Consider the following 14,249-nt stretch of genomic DNA (forward strand, 5'->3'; position numbering starts at 1 on the left):
AAACTGATCGTAATAAAGGGTTTAAGATGGGTTAACCTGCACTCTGTCCTTTGGGCCATTGGGCTCCACTGCAGGATTTTCAGAGGCGTGCAGTTTCAGTTATTTTTATTTTGTTTTTGTTGTTTTCTTAATTTATTTTTGAATATGTAACACACGTACTTGGTACAACGTTCAAGTTATAAAAGGGTATACACAGTGATCAGCCATTCTGTTTTTTCTGGTGGCAACTATTGTTTCCCATTTCTTGTGTACCTTTTCAGAGTCTACAAATAGTACACATTTTATAAAAGATGGTCTTCCAAAAGATATCCTACAGCCCACTTACTCAAAGTTTGTTCCTGATCAGCAACACCTGGGAGCTTGTCAGAAATGTAGAATCTCAGACCCCATCCCAGAATCAGAAGCTGCCTTTTAACAAGATCTTCAGATGATTTGTATGTTAAAGTGTGAGAGGCAATGCTATACAGCCATCCATTGATAAAGAGGGATTGGAAGGAGGCAAGACAGAAGGCAAGGAAAGACTAGAATGTAAGGTCCCTAGGGCACAATCTGTCTTTTATTAACAGTTATATCTCCAGCATTTGGCACAGTATCCAATACCTAAGTAAATATTTTATGAATTAATAGAGAAGAACACCATCCTAAAGCAAGGCAGTGGCAAAAGAGGAAGGAACCAATCAGATAAATAGTTAAGGGTCAGAATCAACGAATTTAGTGACTATGATGATTAATTTTATGTGTCATCTTGGCTAGGCCATGGTACCCAGTTTTGGGTTAATCACTAGTCTAGTTGTTGCTGTGAATGTATTTTTTGTTTATGATTAACCTTTAAGACGCAGATTTTGAGTAAAACAGATTACCCTCCATAATGTGGATGGGTCTTATCCAGTGAATTGAAGGCATTAAGAAAACACACCAAGGGCTTTCCTGGTGGCTCAGTGGTTAAGAATCCACCTGGCAATGAGGGGACACGGTTTCGAGCCCTGGTCTGGGAAGATCCCACATGCCGTGGAGCAACTAAGCCCGTGTGCCACAACTACTGAGCTTGTGTTCTAGAGCCTGCGAGCCACAACTACTGAGCCCGCGTGCCACAACTACTGAAGCCCCCGTGCCTAGAGCCCGTGCTCTGCAACAAGAGAAGCCACCGCAATAAGAAGCCCGCACGCCGCAAAGAAGAGTAGCCCCTGCTCGCCGCAACCAGAGAAAGCTCACACGCAGCAACGAAGACCCAACACCACCAAAAATAAATAAATAAATTAATTAATTTTTTTTTAAATGGGGGGCTTCCCTGGTGGCGCAGTGGTTGAGAGTCCGCCTGCCGATGCAGGGGACACGGGTTCGTGCCCCAGTCCGGGAGGATCCCACATGCCGCGGAGTGGCTGAGCCCGTGAGCCATGGCCGCTGAGCCTGTGCGTCCGGAGCCTGTGCTCCGCAACGGGAGAGGCCACAACAGTGAGAGGCCCGCGTACCGCAAAAAAAAAAAAAAAAGAAAGAAAACACACTGAGGACTTCCCTGGTGGCACCGTGGTAGGGAATCCACCTGCCAATGCAGGGGACACGGGTTCGAGCCATGAAGATCCCACATGCCGCAGAGCAACCAAGCCCAATGCACCACAACTACTGAGCCTGCGCTCTAGAGCCTGTGAGCCACAGCTGCTGAGCCTGTAAGCCACAGCTGCTGAGCCGTGTGCCACAACTGCTGAAGCCCCTGCGCCTAGAGCCCGCGCTCCGCAACAAGAAAAGCCACTGCAATGAGAAGCCCGTGCACCGCGATGAAGAGTAGCCCCCGCTCTCCACTAGAGAAAGCCCACGCCCAGCAACGAAAACCAAAAAATAATTAATTTTTTTTAAAAAGAAAAGAAAAGAAAACACACTGAGGAAAAAGGGATTCTGCCTACAGACTGCCTTTGGACTCTGCAGCATCAGCTCTTCCATGGGTCTCCAGCCTGCTGACCTGCCCTGCAGATTTGAGACTTGCCAGCTCCCACAATTACGTGAGCCAATTTCTTTTTCTTTCTTTCCTTCTTTCTTCCTTCCTTCCTTCTTTCCTTTCTTTCTTTCTTTTGCCGTGCTGCACAGCTTGTGGGATCTTAGTTCCTCAACCAAGGATTGAACCCGGGCCCTCAGCAGTGAAAGTGCCAAGTCCTAACCACTGGACAGCCAGGGAATTCCCTGTGAGCCATTTCTTAAAATAAATCTTTCTCTCTATATATACACATGCTACTGGTTCTGTTTCTCTGAATAACCCTGACTAACACAGTGACTGACTGGATATGGAGGAGGAGGGGAAGGGAGCAGTAGAGGATGATGCCTTTGGAGATTGAGTGGAAGTAACACCCATCTATAGGTGCTCAAGTCCAAAACCTGGGAGCTATCCTTGCTTTCTTCCTCTCACTTACCCCTTAAATTCAGTCCATCACCAAAGTCTGTGAATTACTTCCAATATTAATCTCGAATCCATGTCTCTTGCTACCACCTTAATCCAAGCTTTCTCTAGGCTGTTCTACTATAATATGCTTTCAATTGGTTTTCCTTCTTCTACTCTTCCCTCTCCACAGTCCATTCACTATACACCAGGCAGTTTATTTAAAAAATGTAAATTAGATCATCACACCCCTTCCTCCTAGTTGAAATCCCTTTAGTGGCTTCTTGGTGTTTGTTTGTTTGTTTTGGATTTAAATTCAACTCCTTATGATGGCCTACAAGGCTCTGCATAATCTGACTCCTACCTCCCACCAACCCCCTTATGATGCCATTCCCTCTCATTAACATCATTGTTACTGGCCCTCTGAGGCTACTAAGCCTTTTCCTATTTTTGGACTTTGTGCTTGCTATTCTTTCTGTCTACAGTGCTCTTTCCACACCTTTACATGGTTGGCTTTTCTTCCTCCAAAATTCAGATGTTACCTTTGTAGAAAGTTCTTCCCTGATCTCCCTCCAGCAAGGGGCCTTGCCCAGTTACTCATCTTGTCACTCTGGTTTTGTCATAGCACTTATCACAATTTCTAATGACCCTGTTTCCTTATTTAATATCTGTTTGGAGCACAGGTATCTTGTCTGTGCTCTTTGCTACTGTATTCCCAGTGCCTGGCATGTAGTAAATGCTCCGTAAATGTCTCTGAAGATGCCTGAATGGTGTTTCTCATCATAATAAGGAATGAGGATAGGTTAAGTCTTGGCCACACAGATCTTGACATTCCTCTGAGGCATCCAAATAGAAATGTCTAGTATACTTTTGGAACTAGAGAGGTCTGAGCCACAGATAGAGGATTAGGAGTTATCTGATGATAGGGGTGGATGGAATCAAGTGAAGTAGAGGCCATCTGAAGATAGGATAGAATGAGAAACCTTGAAGGACATCAACATTTAAAAGTAGCCAGGAGAAAAAGGTATATAAAGGATAGTAAGTTAAAAAAAATTTTTGTATCCTTCCAATTCTACTACATTTTTTAAATACAAATTTTAAAATACTATGGAATATAGTATATTTGAAAATTCACTGTTGTAAGTCAGGAGACCTGAGTTCTAAACATTCAAATGATCAGATTATATTGAACTGAACACTGGACACTTATGGTGAGGAGTGGGGAAAGCTCACAATGATTTCTCCTTTTCTGGAAATAGTCCTAGTGTACAAGAGTAGGTGGGCTCCCCAAGCCATTCTACTCCCTTACCATAGCTGATTTGCGAAGGGGGGATCAGAAGCAGATTATCTATGAATCTAATGAAGTTGTAGCTTCAGGGCCCCTCATTGCACAGGCCCCTTCCATTCTTCAAGAAAGCCCTCCAAATTGTATATGCTTCAAACTGTATAAAATCTGAATCTGCCCCTAGGTGGGATATAAATAACCCAGTGGAACCATCAAATTATCTGGTAGCTAGTCTCCAAAGATGGCCCTTTAATGAATAGTATCCAAGCCCTTATGTAATTTTTGAGTCTGGGGTAGCCCTATGATTCATATTTAACCAGTAGAATAGGATAGAAGTGACACCCAAGGCTAGGCTATAACAAGCCTTGCAGCTTCCACCTGTGCCTTTTGGAATGCTCACTCTGGTAGAAGCCAGCCGCCATTTAAGAAGTCTTACTACCCTAAGATTGCCATGCTGTTTCAAGATAACCTTACAGAGAGCCTGTTTAGGGAGAGAGAAGTATTCAGCCAGCCCCTGGCTGTTCCAGATTATCCCAGCAGAGATGCCAGACACGGGAGCAAAGAAGTCATCTTGGACATCCAGTCTAGTTGAACCGTCAGATGATTCCATCCACAGCTACTTTTTTTTTTTTTTTTTTTTTTTTTTTGCTGTGCAGCTTGTGGCATCCTAGTTCCCCGGCCAGGGATCGAACCCAGGCCCCCTGCAGTAGAAGCTTGGAGTCCTAACCACTGGACCACCAGGGAATTTGCAATCCACAACTACCATTTGATTGCAACCACAGAAGACCCCAAGCAAGATCTGTCCAGTTGAGCCCAGTCAGCCCACAGATCTGTGAGAGATAACTTATCTTAAGCCTCTTAAATCTTGAGGTGAATTGTTATACAGTGATAATGGAAAGATTCTCTTTCCCAGGACTTTAGAATTTGGAACTCAAGACTCTCAGGACCTGGGAGTTGGTGGCAGATGACAGCAGCCTGAAGGAAAGACCTCCTGATGAAGTGATGATTTCCCAAGCCACCTTAGTTCCTCTTGCCTTCCCTTGAGGTCCAGTTGTCTAGCTCTTCCTTAAATGCCATGAGGTACCCCAGCATCTTTCCAGTAAATTCCATTATTGGCCTCAGCTAAAATTTTTAACAAATACATCTTAGTAGTCTTATCTGCAGATAAGAAATCTTGAGAGGCTAAGCTCTGCTATACTTAAGTCTGTTTGGCACATAGTGGGCACTTAATAACTGTTGAATGACTGCATGAATAAATTTCTAGGCAAAACTGGGTTTTTTTCTCAAAGAAAAACTCGCCCATCAGGCCATTGTTTCTCCTCATGAAAGGTAGTCTCAAAAGAAAATTAATACAGCTGCACCCCAAAGAAAGCTGCTTTTTTAATATATTACTAGTAAGCCCACAGCATTATAGCAATGACCTGAACTAGGAAATAGTAAATAATTTGCTAAGAAGGCGCCAGATTCAATCGAATATCCCAAGGTGAAGACTCAGGAAAGCAAGACTGTGTATTTCTGAAGTGGTAATACAGTCATCTGTATTTACTTGCCTGAAGATGTTCTAAGACAATGTATCTTCAAACAAACAAAAAATGTTAACAGAAAGAAGGTGAAATATAGGGGAGGTGAGGCCAAAGAACAAGATTTTGACAGTCCCCAGAGAAAAGGCTAAGCTGACCTGCAGACTTCTGGCAGATACCTAGTAGAGATGAAGATGAGGGCATCCTGTTGACTTGATATTAGACATTATGATTCTCTTTCAGTAGACCTTCTCTCTGGTTCTACCCTTACCAAGCTGGCATCGGATTGTGATTTAGTTTCATAAGGAGGTAAATGAATGGAATTGATATTTGGCCTAAAAATTAGTGTTTTGTGAGTTTAGTTAGTGTGAACCAATTCCTCTGCATTTCATCAATTCTGAGTTGCACATTCAGAATCAATTTTCTGGACTTATAAATTGAAGTCCAAACTTTGAAATATGAGCTCATTCATTATGTCATGTATGTATTCAACAAATAATTATTGACGGCCTACCCTGTACCAAGTACTATTCTAGGTTCTGGGGTATTAACTTCAAGGTATTAAACCACATGCAATTGAAAATAGGGTATGAGAGTTGGAGGTGCTATGGAAAAAATACATGGGCTATATATATGCTTCATTGCTAAATTTTTGAAGCAGAAATTGAGAATAGAATTTATTCACAGAATTGTGCATGCTGCTTTTTGAAATAAAGAAGCTGGGAGACAATTGTCAAGAACTCTGTGCTGGAGACTTCGATTATTCCTTAAAACTAATCTGTGATCCACACACTAATCTCTAGGGAAACCTTATAATCACACATAACACTATTCCCATCTTACAGATGAGCAGAGTAACTGATCAGTGTTTGTTGAACAAATTAACATTAAAACCTCTGCCTTCAAGAAGCTTCATCATTAAAGCCATAGGAGAGTAAACACCAGCAGAAAAGAAGGAGGGCTGCTTATGGCTTATTTTTAAGTGAAGTGCCTTAAGCACCAGACTCAAAATCTCATAAAGATGAAATTAGGCCAGGCTGAGGAGGCGGTTTTAATTGCAAATAGCACCAGATTAAAACTCATTTATAGGGCCTTCCCTGGTGGCGCAGTGGTTGGGAGTCCGCCCGCCGATGCAGGGGACGTGGGTTTGTGCCCCGGTCCGGGAGGATCCCACATGCCACAGAGCAGCTGGGCCCGTGAGCCATGGCCGCTGAGCCTGTGCGTCCGGAGCCTGTGCTCCGCAACGGGAGAGGCCACAAAGGTGAGAGGCCCGCGTACCGCAAAAAAAAAAAAAAAAAAAAAAAAAAAACTCATTTATAGGGACTTCCCTGGCGGTCCAGTGGTTAAGACTCCGCACTTCCAGTGCAGGGGGCACAGGTTCCATCCCTGGTTGGGGAACTAAGATCTCACATGCTGCCCCGCTTGACCAAACCCCCCCGCCAAACACTCATTTTTAAAATACCAAAATCACTGATTTAATTTACATGATTTGATGTAGAAACAACTAATGAGTTTTTTCAATTTTAACCCTCCTTCCCTAAAGAGCCTACCCAAGACGTGAAATGACAGCATCTGTTTCCTTTCAACTCCTATACATTTTTCCGTACTTAACTTTTATATGGTGCCATAAAATCCTAAAGTTCCTTCCCATTTCTATCATTAAGCTGGGCAAGCCATACTTTCCCTAGAACTTTACCAATCTCCGACCTCAGATTGCCCATTACGATGCAAGCACCCAATACATTAACCATATTATCGTGGAGAAAGGAAATTCTTTGCGTGGAACGAATTAGGTCAACATCTGTATTTCTTCAAACTGGTCTCCCACTCAATCTATTCCCTATTCAGCAATCAAAGTGATATTTTTAAAACAAATCTGATTATTTACCCCCTTGCTTAACTTTACCCCCTCCCCCAACCAAGCCTGGCTTAATATTCTTTCAATAAATGTTCTACAGATCTCAACTTAATACTTCTTCAGCCAATCCAAGCCTGACTTCAGATTAGATTGTGTTATTAGCCCTCAAAGCCAGTCTTTTCTTCATGTTCCTTTTCCCAGCAAATGTCAGTCTCCACTGCTAGCCTGTTAGCTTGAGAGCAGTGTCAGGTTTGCTTTCTTCAGCCATCCACAGAGCCTAGCATAGTAAGGCAGTGTTTTTAAACGACTTTTACTGTCATCAGGAAGGCTACCTACAGCTACCTTCAACAATTGTCATACATCAAATATAACATTAAAGCTCAGTATATGGGAGCCACTAAAAGCTCTAGTTCATTTGGTTCACTGATTACTAAGAGACTTCTAACTCGTCAAGTCCATTTACATGAGCCTGCTACCCCAACTACTTACTTCTCAAGCCATTTAATACTCACTCTTTAATTTCCTCATCCTCCATTTCTTCCTTCACAGCATTATTTTCATCCAAAATGTTCTTAACCAGGAGTCCCCAACCCCCGGGCTGCGGACGGGTACCGGTCGGTGGCCTGTTAGGAACCAAGCCGCACAGCAGGAGGTGAGCAGCCGGTGAGCAAACGAAGCTTCATCTGTATTAACAAGCTACTTCCCGTCGTCGCTCGCATTACCGCCAGAGCTCCTCCTCCGGTCAGCATTACGGTGAGTTGTGTAACTATTTCATTATATATTACAAATGTAATAATAATAGAAATAAAGTGCACAATAAATGTAATGCGCTTTAATCATCCCGAAACCATCCCTCCCGCCGCCACCAGGCCGTGTTAAAATCGTCTTCCACAAAACTGGTCTCTGGTGCCGAAAAGGTTGGAGACCGCTGTTCTTAACAATCAATCATAGGTGACCGCTCCATTACCACTTCTCCAGTCTTTCTTTCCAGACTGCTTGCTGCTCATGTCTTTCTTAAAAAAAATCTCCCTGACATCTGTGGTATTAAAATAATCTGATTCTACTGCTCATTTCTGCCCCCTCTAGCTTCAGACATCTCCCAACACCCTGTATATATCTCACACACCCTCAAGAAAATTAGCTGCTTCAACATTTCAGTTCTGGTAGTTATTTGTGTACACGTTTCACCACCCATTTTACAGATGAACAAATTAAGGATCAGAGAACTCCTTTGTCTAGTAAGTGGATGAGTTCTTAAGTTCTTGAATTCAGGTCTTTTGACTCTGAACTTTTCTTTTTATTACCCATACTCCTAAGTCAATTATTCCCAACTCCAGTCATTTATTTCTAAAGGCCTACTGCAGTGGCACTCAAACCAGTCTGTGTGCATTACACTCCTTTGAAGCTCAGGGAAAATAGTTATCAAGTCTCATCCCAGCCAGGAACTGGGGGTGGGGGTGAGGAAAATGAAGAGATGTTGGTCAAAGGGTACAGACTTCTAGTGGTTTGAGGATCTAATGTTCCAAGGATCTAATGTATAGTATGGTGACTATAGTTAGCAATACTGTATTTAAGTCTCATCACAGAGACTGGGGTGGGACCAGCTTGCTATTTTGCTATACTGGTTCAAGTTACTTAGCCCATTACATCAAGTATAATTTCATTTTAGCTCACCATAATCTGGTTCTTTCTTGACATTTTATCTCTACTTTTTAAAGCTAACCACTTCATTATTCAGGTTTTATGCAGCTTCTGCACTTCTGGTAGTTCCAGAAATTAAGAATGTTATTCCTCCTAAAGTCATTACTTTGAGTAATGGTAATTAAGAGAGCTAGATTCTCATCCCAACTTTGCGATCTTGGGAAGACACTTTTCTAGACATATTTTACATCTGTAAAATAAAGATGTACACTTAGAAGACGGAATTTCCTTCTAGTTTAAAAATTGGATTGTTAAACTCTAGGGCCTAGTTTGTACCACAAGCTTTTGCACTGAGTTAATATATTCTTTTATAAGAACATTTTGTTGGCTACATTCATTTTATAAACTAGGGAAAGCTTTGTATTTATGTACAAACATGATTATACAAAAATGCCAACGCCTTGGGAAATAGCCTGTTGTAATGATACTTGAATTCAAGTCTCCTAGAACAGCTGTGAGGTCTTGAGTCACAGCCCTCTCTGAGCTTGTTTCCTTATCTGTTCTTTCCATATCTGTAACCTGCTCTACGTTCCTTAACAGATCATCAAAAGAGAAAGCAATGTGAAAAAATTGTGTGCTTCTAAACAAAGCACTATACAAATATAAGTTGTTAGATATTATATTGTTTCTAATGGCTGATAAAATATCACCAAAGAAAAGTGCTTCCATAAAAGTTTTATTTATCCCCACAACAACCCTGTGAGGTAGGGTGATCAGGGCATTTGAAGATGAGAAAACTAAATCTACATTACTTGTTCACGGCTATACTGCATAGTAAATATGTTGAAATTAAATTGAATATTTTAAATGTCCATGACTTTATATTGATTCATGTGGAAAAAGGCAGAGAGAATATTAACTCCCCCCTACCTTAATGCCAAAAGGACACTGCCTTGAAAAATCCCATTTCAAAAGATGAAAGTAGTATTTCATTGCTTATTTCTACAAAGATTTATAAAATAAAAAAATAGTGAAATATTTTACAGTTAATATATATAATGGTCTCATTCAGGGATATGTCCTTCAGCTGTGTATATGATCAACTATTCCAAGTGCTAGAAAATGCAAACTCTTAAAAAGTATGAAAGACATGAATGATAATAAGCAGTAACCTCAATCTTCTTTATTATTCCTCCATGCATCTTGAATAAGTTCTGTGAAATCTGGTCCCAGTTAAAAAAAGAAAAAAGAAAACTCTACCACAAAGAGATGTCTGGTAAACTTAATCTTGTTGCCTATTTTCAAGTCCCAAACCACTGTCACATTAAGTAAAGTAGTGATTTCCCAAATCTATGAGAATCACTTGGAGAGCTTTTAAAAAATACAGAACTCTCAGGCCCCACTCTAGACCCAGTGAGACAATTTGGCAGAGGTCAGGCCTCAAGAATCTGTATTTCAAAAGCTCCACAGAGTAATTCTAATGAAGAGTCAGGTTTGGGAACCAGTGATATATTTTAAAATACTAATAACTAATATAAAAACCATAAAGTAAGTATAAACTTGTTGCTCTCATCTCCCCTTTTAAAAATTTCTCAAAACACGTAACCCCGGAACTCTTGCCTCCGGGCAAGTAATTTCAATTCAAGATACAGAGAAACATTTTATAAAAATGTATCCTAGTGAATGAGACTTGGATTCCAATAATAATTTAAGTAGCATTTAAATATAAGATACTGAGTTCCGTGGTTCTTATTCTGAAATTTTAAAATGTATTTTATACAGGTTCCTAGCAGGCTTTTAACTCAGGGGATGACATGAAAAGTAATGACATAATCAAGCACATAAGCACTGAAAAAATACTATACTCAAAAACAGCTCATGAGAGGAATAAGAAAGTGAATGAATGACAACCTAAGGCCTTTTGGCCCATACATTTTTGTTCCCAGTCCACTCTTCCCCTATAAGGGGAAATAAAATAAACATTCTTTCCTAGTTACTTGGCATAGTTATTTGGTGGGTGACTATTAACACTAAGTTAATTTAGATACACAAGATTAAAAGAGATAACAAATAAATACCTAGGAAGACAAAGAGAAGTCAGGTCAGAAAACCTTAACTAGCTAATGATGTAGTATATAACACCATCATGTTAGGACAATTAAATGAAGGCTTCAGTGTCCTTTACATTTCAGCTTTATGTGATTGACACAAGACGTGGAAAAGATCTGGTCCTTATGAAGAAGTCTGTGCTCGCTGCAAAGATTTGTAGGGATAATGAAATGCTTTCTTCATTGATGAGATGAAGTCTCTGTTTTTCAGTAAGTTGACTGAACAAAACAGTGAAAAACAAACTTCTTTAGATGGTTGAATGAAAGTAATATCTAGTTGAAAAAGTCATTGGCCAAAGATAACTTTAAAAAAATGATTCTATGTTTAACCATCCCCCCCAAAACCCAAAAAACAAACAAACCAGGAAAACCAAAGTAATATAAAAACACAACGTACACATCCATTTTCACTGACAGTTACAAGAAAATAGCCATTTATAGAAGTTACAATGCTTTCAACAAATCCCCCCAAAATTTTGGGAAACAAGATAAAGCCATCGGGTAAATAAATATACATACTAGCTAATATAAAACAATTTATGCTTTTAAATTGTTGTCAACTCTCTTTTAAGACCCAAGGAGAAATATGGTGCTATAAATCTGATTAGGGCTACATATATTACATGGAATTAAAAAACACAACTGATTAAAACATCCTAACAATAATACAAATATTTAAAAGAATGTCTTTAAAAGTCAGACATTTACCACTGGAAATATCACAATTATAATATGTACTTCAGAGTCGTAATGTGTATATAGGTCACTTTTGCTGTGTCCTATCAGGTATCCATCTCTCCTGCATTTACTAGTCAGTTTTTAAGAGTTCATGTTTTCTGTGTGAACTGAAGGGGCTGGGCACATCTCAACTGATAAACACCTCCATTTAACTAATGGAAATGTTTAAGGTAATATCTACCAACAGATAAAGGAAAGAAGGGGTAATAAGATAACACATTTCAAAGTGGAGGAAGCTGGATAACTGTCTCTATAACTTATTTTAAATTTTGTATTAATAACAAATTTAAAATGACTCAAATCAAGTAATGAAGAAAAATAGACTGAATTGATCTCAAGAAATTTTCTCAGGCCATATAAAATTCTTCCTTAGTTTATTTCTTTACAGAATCTTGTTAGGCTCGATTCATTTGTCAGTCAACTTAAAGGAGCTCTCCTAGGAGGGGATCAAAAACAGCTTTACCAATAAAAGATGATTAAAAGTTGTTTTTAAAGTGCCTATAGGCACAGTGGTGTATATATAGGTGCTTACATTTCCCTTTTAGTTGTGGGAAAGCCTGTTGAGACTGTATTTACTTAATCAGAAAAGCTTTCAGCAATTATAATGCAAGCTGAAAGTTTAGATCCTGTATAGGTTTTGGGGTTTGCTGTTTGAACATAAAAAGGAAGCAAGGAGAAATGTAACCAGGTTCACAATTTTGAGCAAGAGCATATGTAAAGGTAACATATGTACATTTTATTTCAAGAAAGACAGAAGACAAACAGCATAAAGATGCCCAGATGCCCTAAAGATAAATACATTTCAAAGATTCTCATTAAAATGAATCTGTAGTATTTTTTTCCTGCAAGCAAAATACCTTTCTTTAAATTAAAAACAAACAAACAAAAAAACCCCAGTATTCTGAATTGCAAATGCTTTTGCTTTTTTTTTTTTTTGCAGAAAATCTGCCATGATTATTTTTTTAATGAATAAGGATTTTCCACAAAACAGGCTTGCTCTACATGCTAGATTTTTAAACAGTTCAGTGACACAATTTGCTAACTACATACACAACAGATAATATAGTAAGAAAACACTCAACCTGATGAAAAGTTAAAATCTTCATTAATACACTGAAAATTGACATAACTCATGCCTTTAAAATCAAAAATACAAAAATTAAATGTTTTCCTAAAAAGATTTCCTTATTTTAAGGATTCATTTGAAAATGAAGCTGCATGTAATTTGTACAATAAGTTGTACAAGTAAACAGGTAATATACATAAAAAATTAAGTGACATACTCCTCAATTATCAGTTGTCCACCTTTAATTTCCAATACTGTACTTTCTTAACAAGCATACAAAATATCAAACTTCTCTTTAGAAAAAGTGCCGTTCTTTGACATCCTTTACACAAAAACAGTCTGAGCCTGTGGCATGATAATGCAGTTGAGAGGCAAAGCATACTAACTTTTACAAATTCTACCTTCCATAAAAAGCCTCCCGAAAGAGATTACACGCCACTATAAAAATATCAACCTCTTGTGGTAGCTGCATTAGAGAACCAAGGCTTGAAGACTATTTTCATATAGCATAGAAAACCACTATGAGAACATATTCACTGCATTGGTGGCTTGGGAGTTTACTGTGCCACAGGATTATGCATAGCTACTGTAAGGTACCAAGACTGTTACACAGAGTTTTAACTGATTGTAACTGAGAGCATAACAGAGGTACTACCAGCCCATGCAAAATAACTAAAAATACTGAATCACTGTGCTGAATACTTCATTCCTGGAGAAAACCAAAGGCATCAGTAACCAAATCAAGCCCAACAGGTGACCAAACTTATTCTCCTCAAAGATTGGTGAGCACAGTGAAGTCTGAGGTATACCTTTTATCCATCAAATCTGTGTGCCACTGCAAGATATTACCACTTGGGAACACATGCCATCACAATGGTTTAAATCTTTTGAATATTAGTCATTCATATATTCTTATCTACCCAGTCTCTTGATTTTTGAAAAGATTTCACCTACAGTAGAATATTACAGAAACAAAATATAAATGCATGTTCTAAATGAAACTTACATGGACTAAAAGTAGAGAATATTTTTAAACAAATATACAATATGCAGGCAGACAAAGCAGGAAAACGGCCATTCAAATGTATAATAAAAAACTAAAAACTGACTATTTCCAGAGAACTATGAAGCGCCTCAACTAAAAGGAATGCATAATGAAATTCTAATCTAATACAGGTCAAAAATGTAAAAAGGTTATAAACCTTAACAGGAAAAATAAAACAACTTTTACTGGCCATTCCTGTTGAAATGAGAATTTTAAAGTAACAGAAAAGTGGCTACAAACCCACTTAGAGCACCAAACAGAGAGAAAATAATTAAGTCCATTTTCATCTCTGTTATTATCATAAAATCCTGTGTGACTACAGGTCAAACTGCTGGTGGCAGAAACAGAATTCTTTATAAACTGCAGATGTCCTGTACATAAAAAAATTTCACTGGAAGTTGCACTAGTTCTAAAGACTCTTCTGTTTTAGCCTACCTACTGTATGTATTCAATCTGAGATAAAGTCTCTTTCTGTAACCCTTGATTATTATTGGGCACCAAGATAAGAAAAGCAAGACGGGGTACAAAAATGCAAAATTTCAACAGTAATGGCAATGTTTTTGTCTTAGTCCAAAAGGGTCCTGCATTCTCTCCCCCTTCAGTGATTTGACAAGTCTTTGTAC

This window comes from Hyperoodon ampullatus (assembly GCF_949752795.1).
Source record: "Hyperoodon ampullatus genome assembly, chromosome: 3".
NCBI lineage: Eukaryota > Metazoa > Chordata > Mammalia > Artiodactyla > Ziphiidae > Hyperoodon > Hyperoodon ampullatus.